The 23,323-nt window shown below is 46.6% G+C and overlaps 1 protein-coding gene across 1 annotated transcript in view; it reads right to left on the reverse strand.

The window, feature by feature from the left end:
* aicda (activation-induced cytidine deaminase) overlaps positions 1–22,737 on the reverse strand; it is a 62,001-nt gene extending 39,264 nt beyond the window's left edge. The window contains 4 exon segments of the mRNA XM_078428085.1: positions 3,945–4,037; positions 10,421–10,586; positions 21,895–21,975; positions 22,494–22,737. The gene's annotated coding sequence lies outside the window, so the exon portion shown is untranslated.
* Positions 22,738–23,323: the final 586 nt, after the last annotated feature.

The raw sequence follows: 23,323 nt of genomic DNA on the forward strand, positions 1-23,323 counted from the left end.
TCTGCGCGCGAAGAGCTCCGTCTCAAGCCCTACCCTTTCCCAGTCCCGTTTCCCTCAGTCTTTCCTCATCGCACATTTTTCTGGAAATAAGGAAATTCCTCCAGTTCCCTCCCCCCTCGCTCTTTTACATCCTGGATGGATGGTGAAGCGCCCAATCTCATTGGTGAGGGGAACAGCCCGGTCAGAGAGCGGCTTCATGCACCACTGAACAGGCGGCAAGAGGAGAAACGCCGAAACCAACCGTTGGTCCCCAAAATGAGCTGAAATTTGAAAAGCCCGCCAAGAAAAAGTGTTTTTCAATAACAATCTTGAAAACAAACATTTAATATCAGACCTTCGATTCATCATTCGCCCGTCATTAGTTCCCGACTATTTACACTCCGAAGCGAGATTGAAAAATTCTTCTTGTAATTCTATTAACTGGTTCGATCAGAACAAATGCATTCAACGGGGCATAACAGGTGTTTGTGTACACAGCATTAAGTTATGGTCGGGTCACTGTTCACAAACTGCAGATGGTTCCGAGACTGCAGTGTCAAACTTGGTTTTGTGACAGGATTGTGAAACTGTTTTGATCTCAGTAAAAGCGGTATATGAGATATAATCACAAATACTGTACAACTCTTGTGAGATTGTGGGTGGCTTTTAAAAGAGCCTTTGGGTTTTCGGTTCGTCCGCACTTGGGGATCTTTACTTGCAACTGGTGTACTTGGTCGCTGCTTCTGTTTCTTCCGACATGGCGTGATTGGCCAGCTCCCCGGGCAGTAGCAGGCGCACGGCAGTCTGGATGTCCCGGGAGCTGATGGTCGACCGCTTGTTGCAATAGAAACATAGAAAATAGGTGCAGGAGTAGGCAATTAGGCCCTTCAAGACAGCACCGCCATTCAATATGATCCTGGCTGATCATCCAAAATCAATATCCCGTTCCGGCTTTTTCCCCATATCCCTTGATTCCCTTAGCCCGAAGAGCTAAATCCAACTCTCTCTTGAAAACATCCAGTGAATTGGACTTCACTGCCTTCTGTGGCAGAGAATTCCACAGTTTCACAAATCTGGGAGAAAAAGTTTTTCCTCATCGCAGTCCTAAATGGCCTACCCCTTATTCTTAAACGGTGACCCCTGGTTCTGGACTGCCCCAACATCGGGAACATTTTTTCCTGCGTCTACCCAGTCCAATTCAAATTTACATAAATTTTATTTATCCCCTCTCATCCTTTAAGATCCCCTCCCATTCTTCAAAATGCCAGCGAATACAAGCACAGTCGTCCCATTCTTTCAACATACGACAGTCCCGCCATCCTGGGAGTTAAACTGGTGAACCTACCCTGCACTACCTCAATAGCAATAATTTTCTTCTTCTAATTAGGAGACCAAAATTGCACAGAATACTCGAGGTGCGGTCTCACCAGGGCCCTGTACAATAGCAGTAGGACCTCCTTGCTCCTAAACTTAAATCCTCTTGCAATGAAGGCCATTGACTTTCTTCACTGCCTGCTGTACCTGCATGCTTACTTTCAGTGACTGGTCTACAAGCACTCCCATGTCTCGTTGCACCTCTTTACTGCATTTGCCATGCATCTGCCCACTCACCCAACCTATCCAAGTCATCCTGCAGCCTCATAGCATCCTCCTCGCAGCTCACACTGCCACCCAGCTTTGTGTCATCTGCAAACGTAGAAATGTTACTTAGAATTCCCTCGTCTAAATTGTTAATATATAATGTGAATAACTGGGGTCACAGCACTGAGCCCTGCAGCACCCCATTTGTCACTGCCTGCCATTCTGTAAAAGGAACCGTTAATTCCTACTCTGCTTCCTGTCTGCCACCAATTATCTATCCATGTCAACACCCTACCCCCAATACCAGGTGCTCTAATTTTGCACATTAATGTCTTGTGTGGGACCTAGTCAAAGACTTTTTGAAAGTCCAAATACACCACATCCATTGGCTCTCCCTTATCCATTCTACTTGTTACACCCTCAAAAAAAAAATCAAAAAGATTAGTCAAGCATGATTTCCCCTTCATAAATCCATGCTGACTTGGACCGATCCCGTCACTGCTTTCCAAATGTACTGCTATAACATATTTACTAATGGACTCCAGCATCTTCCCCACTGCCAATGAAAGGCTAACTGGTCTATAATTCCCTGTTTTCTGTCTCCATCATTTCTTAAAAAGTGGAGTTACATTGGCAATGCTCCAGTTCACAGGAACTGATCCAGAGTCGAGAGAACATTGGAAAATGATCACCAATGCATCCACGATTTCTAGGGCCACCTCCTTGAGTACTCCGGGTTGCAGTCCATCAGGCCCTGGGAATTTATCTGCCATCAGTCCCAACAGTTTACCCAGCATCATTTTCTGACTAATGTGGATTCCCTTCAGGTCCTCCCTTCCACTCGACCCTTGGTCCCCTAGTGTTTCCTGGAGATTGTTTGTGTCTTCCTTGAAGACAGAACCAAAGTACTCGTTTAACTCTTCAGCCATTTCCTTGCTTCCCATAATAAATTCACCTGTGGCTGACTGTAAGGCACCTACATTCATCTTCACTAATCTTTTCCGTTTTACAAACCAATAGAAAGTTTTAGTCAGTTTTATATTCCCTGCAAGCTTTCTTTCATGCTCCCCCCCCCCCTCTTAATTTACCGCTTTGTCCTCCTTTGTTGAGTTCTACATTTCTCCCAGTCCTCTGGTTTGCCGCTTCTGACCAATGTATATGCCTCTTCCTTGGCTTTAACAGTATCCTTGACTTCTCTCGTCAGCCACGATAGAGCCACCTTCCCAGTTTGTTTTTTGTTGCCAGACAGGGATGTACAATTTCTGGAGTTCATCCATGTGGTCTTTAAATCTTTGCCATTGCATCTCCACTGTCAACCCTTTAAATATAATTTGCCAGTTCATCCTAGCCAATTCCCATCTCATACCTTCAAAGTCTCCTTTATTCAAGTTCAGGACCCTCGTCTTTGAATTAACTGTCACTCTCCATCCTAATGCAGAATTCCATCATATCATGGTCACTGTTACCCAATTAAGTTGCACGAAAAGCTCGCTAACTAATCCTTCCTCATTATACAATACCCAGTCTAGGATAGCCTGGTCTCTCGTCGGTTCAACTACATATTGGTTTAAAAACCCATTCTGAATACATTCCAGGAAATCCTCCTCCTCAGCACTGTTACCAATTTGGTTGCCCCAATCTACATAAAGATTAAAGGCTTCCATGGTAACCGCTGTACATTTGCTACACGTGTAGTGTAAGGGTTAGACTGACAATTTCAACTAAAATGTGAAATGGAGTTATCAGCAATGTTGCAGCCCCTGACATTCCATAGCCTCTCGAAAGCAAGTTCCCAGAGGCGTTATCTTTGATCATTGCCTAGGAACGCAGTCTTCAAAGCCATTCTATGGGAAAGGATCCGTCAGCGAACAAAACATATCAACAATAGTTGGGTAGATCACCTGCGCCCCCTGCCGCTCGTAGCGCAGAAACATTGCAGACAAGGGGGGTAATGATTGGCTCGGGGAGGGGGTAGTGGTCTGCTCCGATAAGAAACGCCATAAAGGATGGTGGTGGGCGCCCTTTCGGTGAGAGAACCTCAGCTTTCGACGCGAAAGGTGCCAGGTGATCAAGGAGGAAACATCCTGTGGCGTGCTCTGATGAGTTTGCGAGTGCGTACGGGTTTACGTGTGTGTATGTAGAAACACCATGCGGCGTGCTCTGCTGTGTACTCGGGGTTTACGAGTGCGTTCTGGGATATTCCGAGATACGTGAGTCTCTGTGCCTTATTTAGTAGAGTAATAAATTAGAGTGAATCAAAACTGTTATCTGAATCCAATGATTTATCGAACACAACATTTGGCGTAGCCGGCAGGTTTCAGATAACAGATACTTAGTAATAAGTAATGTGCAAGTCAAAGAAAGCAGTGGAGCCTGAAACTTACCGGATCCAAGGGTGGGTGGATAATACGGACGGGTCTGCGAGTTTTGCCAACTTAATTGCTCAGTCCGGGACGCCCATCGACAGATCCGATGCACTAAACAACAATCCTTATGTTACAATCGGACACCATATATTGACACAATTAAAAGACAGCGGTTCCCCGAGGAAAAGGGGAGTCACAAAGGAGCATTCTGGCTGTTACTATCAATAGTTAAATTTCAACATGAGAATCTGAAACAAAAAGAACTAGAAGTAAAAAAGCTAAAAGACGAAATTGATAAATATAAGGAGCACCCACTGACACTCACCCACTGAGCCATCCAGAAACCGGGCAGCAGAGATGGCAAACCAGGTCGTGGACACTGCTTGTGAGTTGGCCAGACTCCAGCAAGCTGACGCGGCTAAGCGCGCGGACTGACAAGTTGACACAATTAAAGTTCGTTCACTAATGATAAGGGGGGAGGACATTAATACCTGGGATGGAGATATCTGGTATTAGTACCTGGGATGGAGACATCTGGAGACAGCGGGAAACAGGCAGTGGATCAGGGTCCCTACCTCTCCCCCCCCCCCCCCTCCCATGGTCCACAGCCGAGGAGGGGGTAGTAGCTAAGACTGATTATGTCCTTGTATGACGACGACTGGAATAATGAGAGTCCTGAGGACTTTACTGCCTCCCTCCTTTCTCATGTGGCAAGGCTGCGCGCCTTGCATCTGAGGGGTGGTACTCCTGCTCCTGGAACCTGCGGTTAAGGAATCTATAGGGACAGCCCTCAGTGCCCTTGAGGGGTTGGATCACGCCTGCTCGAGACGACAAGTGAGGGGAATTGATGCGTCCAATCCCGGACCCGGGGCTAAGGGGCATCTATCCAGAAAGGAACTCCGAGCTGGAGTGGATGAGGAACAGATAGACGGCATTCCCACTAGCACCTTTGGAAAAAAACATTGTGAGAAATAGGGGAGAAAGAAGAAAACCCGGCCCAAGACGAGAGCCCCCGGGAATGGACCATGCCGGTTCCCGTAGACTAGGGGTGCGCCCAGGGTCCCCGGCGGGTTTTCTGGGCGGCCCTCGCTCGACTAGGCGACCCCAGACCTTCTGCCCCTGTTACCCTCCCCGATGGGGTCGCTGTGTCCCACTACATGGCTGAGAGGTTGATGCAACAGGTGCTCACGCATGCTTCACGGCGGGAGAATGTCTCTTTTGAATTGAAGGTGGCGGCTACTGCTCGTGAGGAAGTCTGTGGCAACAGCATGACATGCCTGATCCCGCCGCGCGATATTCGCCCTTTGAACGAGTTATTTGCATGTTACTTGGCACTCCTTGCGACCGAGCACCTTACGGCGGGTGGAATAGGGTTATGCGCCCTCACTTACTTATTATGCCCTGGGTTAAATCTGCCAACGTCTCCCACGAGGAGAAACACGCACAGTGCTCCTCCATTGTAAAATGGAAATTGTACATCTGTGATAGGGCTGAGAGAGGCCCCGACGGTGTTAGCCGTCTGCATGAGGAGGTCATGGCCCTCCCTTTGTCCGATGACAATATTCCAATCCGACTGTATACCGACTCCTGGGCAGTTGCCAACGTAATGGCTGTATGGATGACACAGTGGCATTCACACGGGTGGGAGATTCATGGTCTGCACCAGCTAATGACCCCTTGGGAGATTCAGTCTGAAAACGGGTCCCACTTTACCGGTAACAAAGTACAACATTGAGCAGCTGATAATGACCCTCCACATCCAAATGGAGCGTATGAATAATCGACTAAGAGAGCAGATATGTACACAAGCTTCCTCCCACATGCTCCAGGGGTTGGCCCTTGTGTTACAGAAAGCAGAAAACACCAAATGTGATGTATACATGCAACAATATGGTAAAGCTGCTATGCGATGTATACATGCAACAATATGTAAAGCTGTGCCTGCGCAGCTGCAAAAATATACAGGGAGTTAAAATGGCGATCTTGTGTCCAGACCCCTGTTGTTTTGGTCTCCCACTCAATGCGTGCTTTAGAGAATGATACTGAGTAAAACGTATCATTAATTGTGCGACGAGGATAAACTTGTTTTGAAGTTTCGCCTGGTGACTTGCTGTTGTGGCTACAATGGCTATTTTTGGCTCAATAGGGGAATTTCATGTTGACCAAAGGAGATGGCAGACCAATTGAACAAATACTTTGGTTCTGTCTTCACTAAGGAAGACATAAACCGTCTGCCGGAAATAGCGGGGGACCGGTGGTCTAATGAGATGGAGGAACTGAGGGAAATCCAGGTTAGTCGGGAAGTGGTGTTTGGTAAATTAAATGGATTAAAGGCAGATAAATTCCCAGGGCCAGATAGGCTGCATCCCAGAGTGCTTAAGGAAGTAGCCTCAGAAATAGTGGATGCATTAGTGATAATTTTTCAAAACTCTTTAGATTATGGAGTAGTTCCTGAGGACTGCACGGCACGGCTAAGGGCGGCACGGTAGCGCAGCGGTAGAGTTGCTGCTTTACAGCGAATGCAGCGCCGGAGACTCAGGTTCGATCCTGACTACAGGTGCTGCACTGTAAGGAGTTTGTATGTTCTCCCCGTGACCTGCGTGGGTTTTCTCCGAGATCTTCGGTTTCCTCCCACACTCCAAAGACGTACAGGTATGTAGGTTAATTGGCTGGGTAAATGTAAAAATTGTCCCTAGTGGGTGTAGGATAGTGTTAATGTATGGGGATCGCTGGGCGGCACGGACTTGGTGGGCCGAAAAGGCCTGTTTCCGGCTGTATATATATGATATGATGATATGACTGGAGGGTAGCTAATGTAACCCCACTTTTTAAAAAGGGAGGGAGAGAGAAAATGGGGAATTATAGACCAGTTAGCCTAACATCAGTAGTGGGGAAAATGCTAGAGTCAGTTATTAAAGATGTGATAGCATCACATTTGGAAAGTGGTGAAATCATCGGACAAAGTCAGCATGGATTTACCAAAGGCAAATCATGTCTGACGAATCTTATAGAATTTTTCGAGGATGTAACTACTAGAGTGGATAAGGGAGAACCAGTCGATGTGTTATATCTGGACTTTCAGGAGGCCTTCGACAAGGTCCCACATAGGAGATTGGTGTACAAACTTAAAGCACACGGTATTGAGGGTTCAGTTTTGAGGTGGATAGAAAATTGGTTGGCGGACAGGAAGCAAAGAGTAGGAATAAACGGGTCCTTTTCGGAATGGCAGGCAGTGACTAGTGGGGTACCGCAAGGCTCAGTGCTGGGACCCCAGTTATTTACAGTGTATATTAATGATTTGGACGAGGGAATTAAATGCAACATCTCTAAGTTTGCGGATGACACGAAGCTGGGTGGCAGTGTTAGCTGCGAGGAGGATGCTAGGAGGCTGCAGAGTGACTTGGATAGATTAGGCGAGTGGGCAAATGCACAGCAGATGCAATATAATGTGGATAAATGTGAGGTTATCCACTTTGGCGGCAAGAACAGGAAAGCAGAGTATTACCTGAATGGTGACCGATTGGGAGAAGGGGAGATGCAACGTGACCTGGGTGTCATGGTGCACCAGTCATTGAAAGCAAGCATGCAGGTGCAGCAGGCAGTGAAGAAAGCGAATGGTATGTTGGCATTCACAGCAAGAGGATTTGAGTTTAGGAGCAGGGAGGTTCTGCTGCAGTTGTACAGGGCCTTGGTGAGACCGCACCTGGAGTATTGTGTGCAGTTTTGGTCTCCTAACCTGAGGAAAGACGTTCTTGCCTTAGAGGGAGTACAGAGAAGGTTCACCAGATTAATCCCTGGGATGGCGGGACTTACATACGAGGAAAGACTGGATAGACTGGGCTTGTACTCGCTGGAATTTAGAAGACTGAGGGGGGATCTTATAGAAACATATAAAATTCTTAAGGGGTTGGAGAGGCTAGATGCGGGAAGATTGTTCCCGATGTTGGGGGAGTCCAGAACCAGGGGTCACAGCTTAAGGGGGAAGTCTTTTAGGACCGAGATGAAAAAACATTACTTCACACAGAGAGTGGTGAGTCTGTGGAATTCTCCGCCACAGAAGGTAGTTGAGGCCAGTTCATTGGCTATATTTAAGAGGGAGTTAGATGTGGCCCTTTTTGCTAAAGGGATCAGGGGGTATGGAGAGAGGGCAGGTACAGGCTACTGAGCTGGATGATCAGCCATGATCATGTTGAATGGCGGTGCAGGCTCGAAGGGCCGAATGGTCTACTCCTGCACCTATTTTCTACGTTTCTATGTTTCTATGTTTGCACAGGGCCACTGGGTGCAGTACGCTGAGCGCATTGAACATTACTTCCTAGCCAACGACATTACAGATGCAGGAAAGAAGAGGGCCATCTTGCTTTCCGTGTGTGGAGGACCAACGTACAGACTCATCTCGAGTTTACTTGCTCCACAGAAACCTGGGCAAGTTGAATATTCTGAGATTGTGTCAACAGTCACGAATCACAAGGTCCCGAAACCGTCGGTCATCGTCCAGCGTTACAAATTCAACTCTCGTTATCGTCAACCGGGTGAGTCAGTTGCTGATTATGTGGCCGAGTTACATCACCTCGCTGAATATTGTGCGTATGGTTCGACGCACAATGAAATGTTACGTGATCGTTTGGTGTGTGGGATTGATGATGACCGCATTCAGCGTCGATTATTGTCGGAAGCCATGCTGTATTTCGACAAGGCACTCAGTATCGCCGCCACCATGGAGACGGCAGACCGCAACACGGTTGATCTCCGTGACGGGAAATAAAAGCCAAGTGAAGCGATAAACAAAATCACGAAATCAAGGGGGCCTCACAGTGGTCAGTCCAAGCGGGGAACCATAAGAGGATCTTCGTGTTATCGCTGTGGTGGCTTTCCCCACGCTGACCCGAACGACTGTCCAGCGAAACAGGTGGAATGTTTCAACGGCAAGAAAAAAGGGCATTTCTCACGGATGTGCAAGTCGAGTGGGAAAAATGCTCAGCATGGAAGAAAAAAGCCGTCAGCCGGAAAAACGGAAAAAAGCCACCAACTGACCGAGGAAGATGATGTGTATGGTCTTTATCATACTAACAGTGGGAAGAAGAAAGTTACTCCTTTCACTGTGGACATGTGTGTGGGGGGAAAGACTATCCCCATGCAAATCGACACCGGAGCTGGAGTTACGCTTATCAGTGAAGAGACGTGGATGGACCAGTGGGGAAAAGGTGAAAGGTTACGCCTTCGTGATAGCACCGTGGTTCTCCGTACTTACACTGGAGAGAAAGTGGAATTGTTGTGAAGATGAAAGCGATCGCTAGAGGTTGTCTGTGGTGGCCTGGAATCGATAAGGACTTAGAGCACAAAGTCCGAGCGTGTTCAGAATGCCAAATGCATCAGCGGGATCCGCCCAAAGCACCATTGCATTCATGGGAGCACCCTAGTCAACCGTGGTCGCGAGTTCATGTCGATTATGCCGGCCCGGTACATGGAAAGATGTTGCTTGTTCTCATCGACACATATTCAAAATGGATTGAAGTGCATATCACAAGTGAATCAACCAGTGACGTCACTATGGACAAGCTTCGCTTCGTGTTCGTGACACATGCAAAAATATACAGGGATTAAAATGGCGATCTTGTGTCCAGACCTGTGTTGTTTTGGTCTCCCACTCAATGCGTGCTTTAGAGAATGATACTGAGTAAAACGTATCACCAAACATCTTGCACCAATGACCTGTGGCACGGGGGGGGGGGGGGGGGGGGGGGGAACGACACAACACCCATGAGTCGACATCTGGCTGTTGCAGTCGAGCCAGATGACGCCACGCAGACGAAATAACATCAGGAAGTCGCCCGGAAGGTGTGGCTTCTAGTCCGAGAAGAGGCCTTCCACCATCACCCTCTGCTTCCTTCCATGAAACCAATTTTATATCCATTCAGCTATCTCTCCTTAGATCCCATACAATCTAACTTTTCAGAGCAACCTACGATGTGGTACCTTGTCGAATGCTTTTCTGAAATCCATATATGCAACATGTCAACCTTTCTGGTCACATATTCCGAAAACTCAGATTCATGAGACATGACCCCCTACGTACAAATCCATGATGACTATCCCTAATCAGCCCTTGAACATCTAAATGCATGTGTATTCTATCCCTCAGAATACTCTCAAGTAACTTTCCAACTACAGATGTTAAGCTCACTAGCCTATAGTTCTGTCCTTTCCCTGCAGCCCTTCTTGAACATAAGGCACAACATTTTTCTTCCAGAACCTAGCCTACATTATATGACGACTCAAAATTTAATAACAACTCAGCCAGTGCGCCTGCAATTTCCTCTCTTGTTTCTAATGCTCGAATATATCTGATCCGGCCCTGGGTATTTGCCTCCCATCATATATGTCAGGACCTTCAACCATAATAGTAACTGCTCTTAAGGCACTTCCATTGACTGCCTCGTGTTCCTCAGTGCTTTGGTCTTTCTCCACAGTAAAATACTCATTGTGGTCCTTACCCATCTACTGTGTCATCACACAGTTGACCGCTTCGATTCTCGAGAAGTCCCACTCTCTCTCTGGCTCTCCCCGTATTCCAGGGGGTATTTCAAGTGCGCTGAGGTAATTTTTTTCTGGATTGAAGGAGGTGTAAGACCAGCAGTTTCTGGAAAATCAGTGGTGGACCTGTATAAGGAAAATTGACTTTACAATTTCACCAGAAGGACACTGGCCTATAACATTCTAATCACAGTACAACCCCTGGCTGAGTTCTCAGCAACTTATGATGTTGGGGCCCTTGAAACATAGAAAATAGGTGCAGGAGTAGTCCATTCAGCCCTTCAAACCAGCACCACTCATGCTTTTTCTCCATATCCATTGATACCTTTAGCCCTAAGAGCTAAATCTAACTCGCTCTTGAATATATCCATTGAAAGGGCCCCCACTGCCTTCCGTGGCAGAAAATTCAACAGATTCACAACTCTGGCTGAAAACGATTTTCCCCATCACAGTCCTAAATGGCCTACCCCTTATTCTTAAACTGTGACCCCTGGTTCTGGACTCCAACATCAGGAACATTTTTCCTGCATCTAGCTTGTCCAATCCCACAAGAATCTTATATGTTTCTATTAGATCTCCTCCCATTCTTCTAAAATTACACTGAATACATGCCAGGTCAATCCATTCTTTCATCATATGTCAGTCCCGCTATCCCTGGAATTAACCCGGTTAACTGATGCTGCACTCCCTCAATAGCAAGAATGTCCTTCCTTAAATTAGGAAATCAAAACTGTATACAATACTCCAGGCTCAATAAAACCATCTTGAAGCCCATTCGGTTGGATAAATCCACTAAGCCTGATAGGATCCATCCCAAGTTATTGCAAGAGGCAACTAGGTTTGCAGGTGGCTTGACTGAGATCTTTATATTCATCACTAGCCACTGGTGAGTTCCCAGAGGACAGGAGAATAGCCAATTATGTTGCTTTGTTTCTGGAGGGAAGTAGAGATACTTTTGGGAATTACAGGCGAGTGATCCTCAGGTCAGTGGCAGCAAAGCTATTGGAGAGGACTCTTTGGTATATGGATTACTCTCAATTGGAAGGTAATTGACTATTTAGAAAGTCAGCATGGCTTTGTACAAGGCAAGTCATGTCTCACTAACTTGATTGAGTTTTTTTAAGGTGTTTTATGAGGATAGGGCCTTGGATGTTGTCTATGTGGATTTTAGTAAGGCATTTGATAAAGTCCCCTATGGCAGGCTGATCCAGAAGATTAACATGCACGGGATTCACAGAGACTTAGTGTTATGGATTCAGAAATGGCTCACTGATAGAAGGCAAAGGGTTGTGTCGAAAGGGTGTATTCTGATCATTTATTTAGCCACGAGTATAGAGAAACAGTGAAAAGGTTTTTTGCTGCATGCAATCCAGTCAGCTGAAAAACTGTACATGATTAGAATAATTAGAACAATGTAAGGATACAGGATGAAGGGAATAACGTTTAGTGCAAGATAAAGGCCAGTAAAGTCCGATTACAGATAGCTCGGAAAAAAAAGGCAGACCTAGTGCTGAATTACTAAAGATGGATTCTCAATGATCAGTAACACCAATGGTCAAGCATTCGTAATAAGGTGGATGAATTGAATGCGCAGTTTGTAGTTAAGGAATATGATATAGTTGAAATTACGGAGACACGGCTCCAGGGTGACCAAGGCCGGGAGCTAAACATGCCAAATACAAACATTTAGTATTCAATATTAAACATCGACAGGAGAAGGCCATTTGGCCTTTCAAGCCAGCACAGCCATTCATTGTGATCATGGCTAATCATCCACAATCAGTTACCCGTGCCTGCTTTCTCCCCATATCCGTTGATTCCGCTAGCCCCTCGAGCTTAGCTTCGATGCTATAGAATCGGTATGGATAGAACTGTGAAATACCCAACGGCAGAAAATGCTTGTTGGAGTTGTTTCTAGACCACCAAACAGCAGTAGGGAGGTTGGAGATAGCATCAAGCAGGAAATTAGGGATGTGTGTAGTAAAGGTACAGCAGTTATCATGGGTGACTTTAATTAACAAATAGATTGAGCCAACCAAGTTGGTAACAGCGCTGAAGAGGATTTCCTGCAATGTATACGGGATGGTTTTTAAAACTATTATGTAGAGGAATCGACTTGAGCGCAGGCCATCCTAAACTGGGTATTGTGTAATGAGGTAGGAATAGTTAGTAATCTTGTTGTGCAAAGCCCCTTGGGCAACAATGACCATAATATGGTGGAATTCTGCATTCGCATGGAGAGTGACACGGTTAATTCAGAGGTTAGGGTCCTGAACTTCAGAGGTTAGGGTCCTGACGAAAGGAGACTTTAAAGGTATGAGATGGGAATTGGCTGCAATAGACTAGCAAGTTATACTTAAAGAATTGACGGTGGAGATGCAATGGCAAAGATTTAAAGACCGCATGGATGAACTCCAAAAATTATTCATCCCTGCATGGTGAAAAAATAAAATGGGGAAGGCTAATGAGGGAAATCAAGGATAGTGCTAAATCCAAGGAAGAGGCATTTAAATTGGCCAGAGGAAGCAGCAAACCAGAGGACTGGGAGAAATTTAGAACTCAACAGAGGAGGACAAAGGGGTTAATTAAGAGGGGACGAAAAGAGCATGAAAGGAAGCTTGTGGGGAATATAAAAACTGATTGTAAAAGCATGTTTAGATATTTAAAGATTAGTGATGAAAAATGTAGGTCCCTTACAGTCCCTTACAATCAGACACAGGTGAATTTATTATGGGAAACATGGAAATGGCTGAAGAGTTAAATGAGTACTTTGGTTCTGTCTTCATTAAGGAAGACACAAATAGTCTCCCAGAAATACGAGGCATCCGAGGATCTAGTGGAAGGGAGGAACTGAAGGGAATCCGTATTAGTCAGGAAATGGTGTTAAGGAAACTGTAAGGCAGATAAATCCCCAAGGCCTGATGGTCTGCATCCCAGAGTACTCAAAGAGGTGGCCCTAGAAATCGTGGATGCATTTGCAATCTTTTTCCAATGTTCTCTCGACTCTGGATCAGTTCCTGTGGACTGGAGGGTAGCCAATGTAATTCTTCTATTTAAGAAAGGAGGGAGGGAGAAAACAGGAAATTATAGACCAGCTAACCTTACATGGGTAGTGGGGAAGATGCTTGAGTCGATTATTAAAGATGTCATAGCACTGCATTTGGAAAGCAGTGACAGGATCACAGACCTCCCAACATTTGATTTTACAAATTCATAATTTTGATGTCCAAAATTCATAATTTTACATCAAAATTCATAATCGCGTAATGCAACTTTTCAGCAAAAAGGAAATATGTACGTCAAATGCGCATAAGCGTTAAGCTACATTCATGTGTGAAAAACTACTATTATTTCCAACAGTCTGTAGTTCATGGACTACATGTACAATGTCAGGCCTAGCACGAGTATATTCTGCTATTTATAGAAAGGTTATTGAACAGAAATACTTTTTACAACACAAAGAAAAAATTGTTTTGTTTTGTTTTTTCTATTTTGCTTTTTCCTTACACATCCTAATTCTCTTGGTATTGAATAAAAGAACAATGGTCATAAAATGTATGACTAAGTTATGAAGAAAGAGTTTAATTTAAAACTGCACATACCTAATTTCATTGAAGACATACTTGCTCCAGCGGTCTTCAGCAGCAAATCACAACTGTCCATGTCCCCCCCAACCCCCCTCCCACTTCCCTCCCCCCTACTCCCCTCCCCCCTCCTACTCCCCTCCCCCCTTTCCCCCACCTCCACTCCCCCTCTCCCCCTCCCCCTCTCCCCCTCCCCCTCTCCCCCTCCCCTACCACCACACCCCTCTCCACCCCACTCCCCCTCCCTCCGTGCCCCCACCCACACGACCCTCACTCCCCCCTCCCCCGCACCCCACCCCCCCCCCCCCCACATTCACCCACCCCATCCTCTCTCAATATCAATGGGCCTCACGCTACGCAGCGAGGCCCGGCCAGCGACGAGACCCGGCCATGCCAGTGGCGAGCGGTGAGGCCAGGCCAGCGGCCAGGCCAGGCCAGGCGAGCGGCGAGTAGCGAGGCATGTGTGTTGTGGAAAAATGTGAGGCCATATCGGAATGGTGGAAATGAAATAAGAAAGCGGAAACTTTCCGCCAAATTCGGAAGGGTTGGGAGGTCTGGGATTAGTCAAAGTGGGCATGGATTTATGAAGGGGAAATCAAAAGAAATTAGGAGAGCAAAAAGCAGCCATGAGATAGCACTAGCGGGCAAAATAAAAGAAAATCCTAAAGTGTTCTATAAGTATATCAAGGGTTCTTACGAGGGAAAGAGTGGGGCCCATCAGGGACCATAGTGGAAAGCTGTGTGTGGAGCCAGAGGATGTAGGAGATGTTTTAAATGAATTTTTTGCATCTGTTTTTACGAGGGAGGAGGGCGATGCGGACTTAGAAATGGAGCAGGAGGGTTGTGATGTTCTTGAGCATATTGCTATTGACAGGGAGGCGGTGCTGGAGGCTCTGGCAGGCTTAAAAGTGGATAAGTCTCCGGGCCCTGACGAGATGTATCCCAGGATGCTGAGAGAGGCAAGGGTGGAGATTGCGGGGGCTCTGGCACAAATTTTCAGAGCCTCTCTTGCAACAGGGGATGTACCGGAGGACTGGAGGATAGCTAATGTGGTGCCATTATTTAAAAAGGGCAGTAGGGATAAACCTGGGAACTACAGGCCGGTGAGTCTGACATCGGTGGTGGGGAAGCTGCTAGAAAAGATTCTGATGGACAGAATCAGTCTTCACTTGGAGGATCGAGGGTTAATTAAGGACAGTCAACATGACTTTCTTAATGGAAGATCGTGTCTGACTAACTTGATTGAATTTTTTGAAGGGGCAACCAAGGAGGTAGATGGGGGTAGTGCAGTGGATGTGGTATACATGGATTTCAGTAAGGCTTTTGACAAGGTCCCACACAGGAGACAAGTCAAGAAGGTAAGAGCCCATGGGATCCAGGGCACCTTGGCAAAATGGATAAAAAACTGGCTTAGTGACAGAAGGCAGAGGGTGATGGTAGAAGGGTGCTTCTGTGACTAGAGGCCGGTGTCCAGTGGGGTGCCGCAGGGATCGGTGTTGGGTCCCTTACTGTTTGAAATCCAAATTAATGATCTGGATGTCAACGTACAGGGCATGATCAGCAAGTTTGCAGATGACACAAAGTTAGGGGGGTGGTGAATAGCGAGGAAGGGATCTGCAAGCTGCAGGAAGATATAGATGAGATGGTCAGATGGGTGGAACAGTGGCAGATGGAATTTAATCCTGAAAAGTGCGAGGTGATGCACTTTGGCAGGAATAACTTGGAGAGGGAGTACAGCATGAATGGAAGGACCCTAGGGAAGACAGGGGCACAGAGAGACCTTGAAGTGCAGGTCCACAACTCCTTGAAGGCAGCAGGACAGGTGGACAGGGTGGTCAAAAAGGCATATGGGGTACTGGCCTTCATTAGCCGGGGCATCAAATATAAAAGTAGGGGGGTAATGATGGAATTGTACAGAACACTGGTGAGGCCACAGCTGGAGTATTGTGTACAGTTCTGGTCACCGCATTATAGAAAGGATGTGATAGCTTTGGAGAGGGTGCAGAGGAGATTCACCAGGATGCTGCCAGGGATGAAGGGCCTCGGCTATGAGGAGAGACTGAGCATACTGGGGTTGTTTTCCCTGGAGCAGAGAAGGCTGAGAGGGGACATGATCGAGGTGTACAAGATCATGAGGGGCATAGATAAGGTAGATGGCGGGGAACTTCTTCCACTGGTGGAAGGTTCAACAACGAGGGGACATAGATACAGGGTAAGGGGAGGGAGGTTTCGGGGGGATGTGAGAAAGAACTTTTTCACCCAGAGGGTGGTTGGAGTCTGGAACTCACTGCCTGGGGTGGTGGTGGAGGCGGGAACACTCACAACGTTGAAGAGGCATTTGGATGGGCACTTGAAATGGTACAACATTCAGGGCTACGGTCCAAATGCGGGAAAATGGGATTAAAATTAGACTGTGTTTGGTAACGGGCGGCGCGGACACGATGGGCCAAAGGGCCTCTTTCTGTGCTGTAGGACTCTATGACTCTATGCTTGACTAACCTTCTGGAATTCCCTGGTGTGGGACAAATAAAGGAATATATTATTATTCTTTGAGGATGTAATAAGTAGAATGGCCAGTGGATGTGATGTATCTGGACTTTCAAAAGCCTTTGACGAGGTCGCACACAAGAGAATAGTGTGCAAAGTTAGGGCACATGGTTTTGGGGGTAGGGTATTGACATGGATAGACAACTGGTTGGCAGAAAGAAGGAAAGAGTAGGAATTAACGGGTAATTTTCAGAATGGCAGGCAATGAATAGTGGTGTGCCACAAGGCTTGGTGGTGGGACCCCAGTTATTTACAAAAGATATTAACGATTTAGACAAGGGAATCTCTAAGTTTGCGGATAACACAAAGCTGGGTGGCTGTGTGAGCTGCGAGGAGGATGCTATGAGGGTGCAGGGTGACTTGGATAGGTTGGGCGAGTGGGCAGATGCAGTATAATGTGGATAAATGTGAGGTTATCCACTTTGGTTACAAGAACAGGAAGGCAGATGGTGTCAGATTAGGAAAACGGGAGATGCAACGTGACCTGGGCGTGCTTGCACATCAGTCACTGAAAGTAAGCATGCAGGTACAGCAGGCAGTGAAGAAAGCTAATGGCAAGTTGGCCTTCATTGCAAGAGGATTTGGGTTTTGCAGCAAGGAGGTCCTACTGCAGTTGTACAGGGCCCTGGTGACACCGCACCTGGAGTATTGTGTGCAATTTTAGTCTCCTGATTTGAGGAACGACATTATTGCTATTGAGGGAGTGCAGCATAGGTTCCTGGGCCAATTCACCGGATGTTTTCAAGAGTGAGTTAGATTTAGCTCTTCAGGCTAAAGGAATCAAGGGATATCAGAGAAAAGCAGGAATGGGGTACAAGTTTTACATGATCAGCCTTGATCATATGGAATGGCTCGAAGGGCTGAATGGCCTACTCCTGCACCTATTTTTCTATGTTTCAGCATGGACATGATGGTCCAATGGGCCTGTTTCAATGCTACATAACTCTGTGACTCAGAAGGTTCACCGAGAACCTAGAGCATAGCACTTTAAGCTGGACTCAACTGAATATTCAGGACCCAGGCTGACGGGTTTCTGTTGGAGAAGGGTGTTTAAGGTCAAATAATGAATCACCCCTCTCCCACTGGTCACCAACATCTCACCACCCCCATTACCGAGATTGTTACAACGTTGCAACAATAAAATGCCTTGTACATGTAAATTGGTGAAACACCGTGGGTAACATTGGGAGAGATGGCTGACTGCTTGGTCACAGTGGGAGTTGGAAAAGGCCAAATGGCAATTATAAAAATAACATAAGTAAAATGAGGTCAGAAGAGTAACAGGACATTGTTGAGCCTCCATGGGGAGAGATTGAAATTTGCAGACTAAACAATTCCGGAATGAGTAAAATGTCCAAAGGGAATGACACCAATACCAGGCCGACCGTTTGAGTGTATCTTATGACCGTAGATCTTATACAGTTGCCACAGGCACATTATGATTAAGATTGTGGAAGTTATTTTGAGCTACACGCCCTCAGCAATGAATTCATTATCTATGTACAGCAATTAAGTCCTGCATTCCCAGGTACAAGAGGCACAGAAGCCACATAAGGCAACGAGTCCATAATACCAGGAAACTACGTGCTGAAATCTCTCCCCAGAATAGCTGAGGTCAACTTATAATGAAAGTGCACCTGGTGATCATCATCTGTCTTAAGGTCTTGCTGATTCCTGGAGGAAAGAATGTGCAGGCTGGACCCTAACCACATGCCGGTTTCCCCCCCATATCCCTTAATTCCCTTAGCCCGAAGAGCCAAATCTAACTCCCATGCAAACATCCAGTGAATCAGCCTCAACAGCCTTCTGTGGCAGAGAATTCCACAGGTTCACAACTCTCTGGGTGAAAAGGTTTTTCCTCATCTCAGTCCTAAATGGCCTACCTCTTATTCTTAAACTGTGACCCCTGGTTCTGGATTCCCCCAACATCGGGCCCATTTTTCCTGCATCTATCCTGTCCAATCCTCTAAGAGATTTATATGTTTCTGTAAGGTTCCCTCTCATCCTTCTAAATTCCAGCGAAATTCAAGCACAGTCAACCCATTCTTTCATCATACATCAGTCCCGCCATCCCGGTAATTAACCCAGCGAATCTACACTGCACTCCCTCAATTGCAATAATGTCCTTCCTCAATTTAGGAGACCACAATTGCACACAATACTCCACCAAGTCTCATCAGGGCCCTGTACAACTGCAGAAGGAGCTCCTTGCTCTTAAACTCAAATCCTCTCGCAATGAAGGCCAATATGCCATTGGCTTTCTTCACTGCCTGCTGTACCTGCATGCTTACTTTCAGTGACTGATGTGCAAGCACACCCAGGTCGCGTTACACCTCCCCTTCTCCTAATCTGACACCATTCAGATAATAATCTGCCTTCCTGTTCTTGCCACCAAAATGGATAACCACATTTATTCACATTATACTGCATCTGCCATGCTTCTGCCCACTCACCCACCCTATCCAAGTCACCCTGCAGCCTCATAGCATCCTCCTTGCAGCTCACACTGCCACCCAGCTTTATGTCATCCGCAAACCTAGAGATGTTACATTTAATTCCCTCTTCTAAATCGTTAATATATATTGTAAACAACTGAGGTCCCAGCACTGAGCCTTATGACACCGCACGAGTCACTGCCTGCCATTCTGAAGAGGACTTATTAATTCCTACTCTTTTCTTCCTGTCTGCCAACCAGTTCCTATCCATGTCAATACCCTACCCCCAATACCATGTGCTCTAATTTTGCATGCTAGTCCCTTGTGTGGGACCTTGTCAAAGGCTTTTTGAAAGTCCAGATACACCACATCCACTGGCTCTCCCTTATTCATTCTACTTGTTACGTCCTCAAAAAATTCCAAAAGATTAGTCAACCATGATTTTCCCCTTCGTAAATCCATGCTGACTTTGACCGATCCCATCACTGCTTTCCAAATGCGCTGCTATAACATCTTTATTAATCGAATCCAGCATATTCCCCACTACCAATGAACGGCTAACTGGTCAAAAATTCCCATTTTCTCCCTCCCTTCTTTCTTAAAAAGTGGAGTTACATTGGGTTCGCTCCAGTGAACAAGAACGGATCCAGAGTCAAGAGAACATTGGAAAATTATCATCAATGCATCCACAATCGCAAGGACCGCCCCCTTGTGTACTCTGGGATGCAGACCATATAACCATATAACAATTACGGCACGGAAACAGGCCCGTTCGGCCCTACCAGTCCACGCTGACCACTTTCTCTGACCTAGTCTCATCTACCTGCTCTCAGACCATAACCCTCCAATCCCCTCCCATCCATATACCTATCCAATTTACTCTTAAATAATAAAATCGAGCCTGCCTCCACCACTTCCACCGGAAGCTCATTCCACACTGCCACCACCCTCTGAGTAAAGAAGTTACCCCTCATGTTACCCCTAAACTTTTGTCCCTTAATTCTGAAGTTATGTCCCCTTGTTGGAATCTTCCCCACTCTCAAAGGGAAAAGCCTACCCACGTCAACTCTGTCCGTCCCTCTTAAAATTTTAAAAACCTCTATCAAGCCCCCCCTCAACCTTCTACGCTCCAAAGAATAAAGACCCAACCTGTTCAACCTCTCTCTGTAGCTTAAGTGCTGAAACCCAGGCAACATTCTAGTAAATCTCCTCTGTACCCTCTCCATTTTGTCGACATCCTTCCTATAATTTGGCGACCAGAACTGCACACCATACTCCAGATTCAGCCTCACCAATGCCCTGTACAATTTTAACATTACATCCCAACTTCTATATTCGATGCTCTGATTTATAAAGGCAAGCATACCAAACACCTTCTTCACCACCCTATCCACATGAGATTCCACCTTCAGGGAACAATGCACATTTATTCCCAAATCCCTCTGTTCCACTGCATTCTTCAATTCCCTACCATTTACCCTGTACGTCCTATTTTGATTTGTCCTACCAAATTGCAGCACCTCACACTTATCAGCATTAAACTCCACCTGCCATCTTTCAGCCCACCCTTCCAAAAGGCCCAAGTCTCTCTGTAGACTTTGAAAATCTACTTCATCGTTAACTACACCACCTATCTTAGTATCATCTGCATACTTACTAATCCAATTTGCCACACCATCATCCAGATCATTAATGTAAATGACAAACAACAGTGGACCCAACACAGATCCTTGGGGTACTCCACTAGACACTGGCCTCCAACCTGACATAAAGTTGTCAACCATTATCCTCTGGTATCTCCCATTCAGCCATTGTTTAATCCATCTTGCAACCTCACTATTAATACCCAACGATTTAACCATTTGGTTAAATCAGGACCATCTGGCCCTGGGGATTTATCAGCCTTCAGTCCCAACAGTTTACCCAATACCATTTTCTGACTAATGTGGATTCCCTTCAGTTGCACCCTCCCATTAGATCCTCGGTCCCCGAGTATTTCCGGGAGATTGTTTGCATCTTCCTTCGTGAAGACAGAACCAAAGTACTCGTTTAACTGTTCTGCCATTCCTTGTTTCCCATTGCAAATTCACCTGTCGCTGATTGTGAAGGGCCTACATTCTGCCTCACTAATCTTTTCCTTTTTACATACCAAAATAAACTTTTACAGTCAGTTTTTGTGTTTCCCACAAGTTTTCTTTCATCTTGCATATTTGGACAAAATAACCTTTGCCTCCTGAACTACTTGCGAAGTCATCACTATATTTGGAAGGAAAACCAGGTCCCTCCGAACATGTTACTGTAAAATCTCCTCTTGCCTATTTCCCTTTCAGAGTGGCTCATGTCAAATTATTCCTGTACTCTGTTCCATTTGCCATGTCCTCGCCCATTCACTTCTCCTGTCCACACCCCCCAAACCTCCTCCGTGACATTCTCACTGTTAACCAACAAATGTAACACCACGAAACTTGGATATATTACACTTGACCCCTCATCCACCTCATCGATGTCGACTATGAACATTGCCATTGTACCCGCCTCTATAACTTCCTATCACAGCTCATTCCACGTACTTCTGCGTGAAGAAATTTCCCTTCACGACTCTTTTAAATCAGCCCTCTCTCCGAACGTTATGTCTGCTAAACTGGAAAAAAGACTGATGATTCAACTAAACTATTCCTCTCGTGATTTTGAAAACCTCTGCAAAGTCACTCCTCTGCATTCTATGCTGTAGGTGAAAAACACCCCCACCATATCCTATCCTTATAACCCAAGCACCCAAGTCCTGGTAACATTCTTGCGAATCTTTTCTGTAAGACATTCAATATAGTGTCATCTGCAGTATCTGGGTCTCTGTGCTCTGTAACATACCTTGTGTGTGGGCGATGGGGCGGTAGCTCTGTTTCTTGTGCCTTGGGAGGAGAGAACGCCAGAGTTGATTGAAGTATTTCCCTGTGGGAAGGAAAATGAAAACGGGTCATTGAGGGAGGGGTAAAATGCAGCTGTTTGTGTGAAGCGGGCAGGGCAGCCGGTGCCAGTGTGTGAGGCCGCTGCAGGGCGGCAGCTCTCAGCTTCTGTCGAGCAGCACAAGGCGGCAGCTCCACCGCAATTCCGGGACGGAAATATCGCCACATCCCGGCACGGATCCGGGAATGGGACAGCCGACGGAGAGATATCACAGCTAGGATTTCCACTCACCTCTCCGTCGGGACTCACTGCTCACCCGGACCCATGTAGCCGCCGTTTACAATGTGTCCCCGCCCCACACTTCACACCGGGAGCCGGTGACAGACGCTCTTTGTAAAAACCGAGTGTCCCGCTCCGTGTCCCGGGCTCGCTGTCCAGTGACAACACACACGGGGAGACTGGAGCCAAACCGGAATTTTCCCTCCTGGTTTGGGGAGTGGAAGCAGCAATGATTGTCACCGGCATCTTAATCCCACCTCGCCCCTCCCTCTCTCCTCACTCACTCACTCCGTGTTCCGGGCCCAGTCACTGCTCCACTCCGCCTCTTCCTCCCAGCCGCCGCCGCCTCTCATTGCCGATCTCTGAGCCCATCTGCGGAGCCGCTCCCGGACCGATGCGTTGCTGCAACGAGGCTGCTGAAGGGGCCCGGGAGCTCTCCATTGCCAGCTGCTTTAAACCCGCTGCCGCTGCTCGCAGCGGGACCGGCGCTCACAGCACTGGAGCGGAGCGCGTTCCGCTGTCCATCAGCGGCTGGGGCGGGGATAGGTGACGATCCCGCACCTGTCCGTGACGTCACCGAGGTTTGCGGTTTAACCCAAGGGTCAAGTGTTTTATTGTCATTTGTCCCAGATAGAACAATTAAATTCTTACTTGCAACAGCACAACAGAATATGTAATCGTAGTACTCTGGAAACAATATAGTAAACGAGAAAAAAGGTCAGCGTGTATGAATATAAATTTATGTGTACATGTGTATAAATATGCATGTATATACACCGACGAGCCAAAACATTATGACCACTGATCGGTGAAGTGAATAACATTGATTATCTTGTTACAATGGCACCTGTCAAGGGGTGGGATATATTAGGCAGCAAGTGAACAGTCAATTCTTGAAGTTGATGTGTTGGATGCAGGAGAAATGGGCCAGAGTAAAGACTTGAGCGACTTTGACAAGGTCCAAATTGCTATGGCCAGGCGACTGCGTCAGTGCATCTCTGAAATGGCAAGGCTTGTGGAGTGCTCCCAATCAGCAGTGGTGAGTACCTACCGACAGTGGTCCGAGGAGGGACAAACCACAAACCGGCGACAGGTTGTTGGGCGCCCAAGGCTC

The sequence above is a fragment of the Rhinoraja longicauda genome, chromosome 34, assembly GCF_053455715.1.
Source record: "Rhinoraja longicauda isolate Sanriku21f chromosome 34, sRhiLon1.1, whole genome shotgun sequence".
Taxonomy (NCBI): domain Eukaryota; kingdom Metazoa; phylum Chordata; class Chondrichthyes; order Rajiformes; family Arhynchobatidae; genus Rhinoraja; species Rhinoraja longicauda.